Here is a 3,824-nt window from a genome sequence, read left to right as displayed (position 1 = left end):
ACAGGACAAACCCTCCAGATTGTGCTTTGGTTTCAAAAAAAAAAAAAAAATGCATGCCTTTAATAATAACCCTCCACAAGACAAGATAAGAGAAGAAACACTTAAAAATCTCCTGAGTGGCCTTGTATGGGGATTAAGATTATACGAAAATGGATATGATGATGGAATTCTTTTTTCAATTAAATATTCCATGCAACCTATTACTAATAGTGTGGGACCAAACCAAGTTCTTATCAAACCATCAGCTGTTACCAATACTAAGGAAACAAACAGTACACACTCCCTGCAAATGAAGGATGAGCCCCACACAGCGCTCCCAGTTTATGGGCAGTTGTAAATGCCACTTATACTGTACTCAAATGTCCATAATCAAACATGGCCTGGTCTTACTATGCAGTGCATTGTGGGTAAGGGAGTCTGTATAGGAGGCAATGACACCACCTTTTGTGATAAACAAGTAACACTCACAGGACAATGGAATAAGCCCTCCCAGGGGAAATGGCTGTGCACCCAGTCAGGACTTACATCTTATATGTATAATGCTTCTTTTAATAATGAAATTTGTGTTGCAGTAGACATTCTTTCCAAGGTATATTGGCATGAAGGAGCCGAGATGTACACACACTGGACAACCAAGTAAAGGTGATTACATGAAAGAGGCGTCAGAGCCACAGTGGCCGTATCCTCCCTCCTCGGGGTCATCAGTGCCAGCACAGGAACAGCAGGAATAGCATATGCTTACCAAAACATTCAAGATTTAAGACAGACTGTAGATGAAGATTTTTGCCAATTAGAACATTCTATAAGCCATATGCAAACTTCATTAACCTCCCTTTCTGAGGTTGTGTTACAAAATCGTAGAGGATTAGATCTTTTATTTTTACAGCATGGGGGCTTATGTGCTGCCCTCAAAGAAGAGTGTTGCTTTTATGCTGATCATTCAGGAATAGTGCATGAATCTTTAGCTAAGGTTAGAGAAAATTTAGAAAAGCGCAAAAGAGAATGAGAAGCTCAGGCAAGTTGGTTTCAGTCATGGTTTAATAATTCTCCTTGGCTCACAACCTTATTATCATCCTTGGTGGGTCCCATTGTTATCCTCTTGTTAGCAGGAACAATTTGCCCATTGGTGCTTAACAAAATAATTAACCTTATACGGCATAATGTGGGGTCTATCACTATGCTCGCTCAAGTGGTAGATGAGGTAGCCCAAGAAAAGAAACCCTCTAACCCATGGGTAAATATGGCCCTCCAAAAAATTTATTCCAGATACTAAAGAGTTCCACCAGACCTCTGCTTGGTTGGATAGTCAATGACAGGTAAGATCCCCAAAGTGGGACAACCTAAGACAGGCACAACCACTTGAGGCTGGCAAGGCTGTGAGGTTAGCCACCTACAGCTGCTAATAAAAAACAAAAAGGGGGACCTGTTGGGGCATTGAGACCACACACCTCCTCCCAGGACAGAGAACTAGGCATGACCCCACCCACATACGCGTATGTAATCTGTTGAAAACATTCGACTTTATCTCAGGAGAGATAAAGATGGCACCTGACAGAAGCCACCGGGGAGTGGCCAAGGAAAGACATAGTTTAAAATTATTGGATAAAAGATATTTCTGCACTCATGCTCACCGCGTGATTGCAATAGCAAAGCATCAGAGCAAGATGCATGTTCACATGACCTTTAAGATGATAGGTTGAAGTTAGGAAATCCCCTTGCCATATGCTTATAAAAGCAGGTGCTTGTGTGAAAATAAACGGAACTGCTTGATGGAATCCCTGCCATGTCTGAGTGTCTCTCTGTGGGGCTGAATAGGCAGGCGGCAGACTCACCTTCCTCCCGGGCTCTCCTGGCCACTAGGGTGGCAGTAGTAATCCTACCGGTTCCCTCTCTTGCTCATCCCATGGTGGGGGGATAAAAGGGGCTACTGAGAGGTTTGGGGCCTTCCGCCCCTGAGCCCCAACAGCCTTTGTGTAGTGCAGTGGGAGTTTTCTTATTCCTGGTTTTTATTGCATTAATTTAAATATGTGAACTGGAGTTTTTCAATCATTTTGATGTTTGTCACTCAGTTTTTTCATGGAATTAACAATGTATTTGGTGAGTAATGTACCAAAGTTTATAGATATTCTGTACCCAAATCCATCTATCAGTCTTACAGTGTTACTCTCATTGTTTCATCCATGTAGAAAGTTCTTCCGGACCATTTGGCTAAATAAATTGCTTTTTATATATAAATTTCTCACTTGTTTTCATGCCTCTGTTATTCCTTATTGTGCCTTTTACTTTTTTATATTAGATCTGTTTCTAGAAGCTGCTGCATCTTTGTCCATCATTTGAAGGCATTTATTATCATTTGACTACTATCACCTTTATCTTTCATAAGCATATTTGAATTCTTATATCTTTATATAAGATGAAATTGTAACTTTAGATACTGCCTCCTCCACACATTTTAAAACACTTTCTGTTATATTGTTTTATTTCCAAGCCTTTGACAAGTTAATCTTGAATTAGAGACCCATGTTGATGTCATTAAATAATTACTAGTTTATACCTTTTTGTAAAGTTAGTTTCTGATTTTCATTCTATTCTGTCTCATACCATTGTTGGAAACCACTACACGTATCCCAATTGCATGCTCCCTGTTGTTCTTTGTTCTCAAAGTTCTTAGTTACATTTAAATCTTCTCTCTCTATAGTATGCAAATAAGTACACACTCATCCGGTGTTTACCCAAATGCATGAGTAGTATCCTATGCACATCACAAATGTTCTTTAGGTTTTAGTATGTTTTTTTTTTTAAACTTTGAATTTCCCTTTCCCTTTTTATTTTTTCAATACTATAAACTATTTTGGTATTTTTAGGTTAAAACTGCAGTTCTCACCTGGGGATGATTTTGTCCTCCAATAGTTCTTGAGCACTGACAGTTTCAGCTTTCATCCTAGGGAGACACCCTACAGCTAGGGATTCTGATAAACAGAGTGCACAGAAGGACTCCACCACAAGCAGTGATCTGGCCCAGACCTTCAGCAGCGCTGGGATTGGAGAACCGTTGGGTTAAAAAAAAACACCTGCACTTTTCATATTTATAGCTGTCTTCAGATTTTTTTCCCAAGACCTTGTAACACTTCACATTTCTGGCAGCAAAATTAGAGAGTACCCCCTTGCTACCTGTTTAAAAGTTCCACACTACTCAGTGATGCAATTCTTTACCTTTTGTCCAAGCTCATGTGTTTGGAAGAGATTTCTTGTTTTTGTCATAAACCATTATGAGTTTGAGGAAACTTTCATAAACAAAATCACCATCTTCATTTGCTCATTGTTAGTATATGCTCATCGTTCTACATTTATCAGCATCACAAATAATTTTTACAGATCATTGTTTCTTCATTGACATTTGGGGGGATATTTTTGCCCATAATATGTTTTGCATTATATCTGGTTGAATATATGTCTATCTTCTTACTTTTGTTTCTTGCCTTGGTTTTTTCCTCATGCAGATTTTATTTTACTTGTTTTTATTGTTTTTATTTTTATTTTTATTTTTTTATTTAATCAATATACAATGTACTTGCTTTTCATGTCCCTTTACCAATTCCTCCCTCCCCACTCCCTTTCCCCATTCCCAACCTTGAACATCATATCAGTTCACTAGTCTTAACAAGTTCAAGGAATTGTGATTGTTGTGTCTTCTTCCCCACCACCCCCAGTTTGTGGATTTATTTATTTATTTTTAGCTACCACAAATAAGTGAGAACGTGTGGTATTTCTCTTTCTATGCCTGACTTATTTCACTTAATATAATTTTTTCTAAGTCTGCCTAT

Source organism: Galeopterus variegatus, unplaced genomic scaffold (assembly GCF_000696425.1).
Source record: "Galeopterus variegatus unplaced genomic scaffold, G_variegatus-3.0.2 Scaffold6226, whole genome shotgun sequence".
Classification (NCBI taxonomy): domain Eukaryota; kingdom Metazoa; phylum Chordata; class Mammalia; order Dermoptera; family Cynocephalidae; genus Galeopterus; species Galeopterus variegatus.
Note: the sequence above shows the minus strand (reverse complement) of the source record.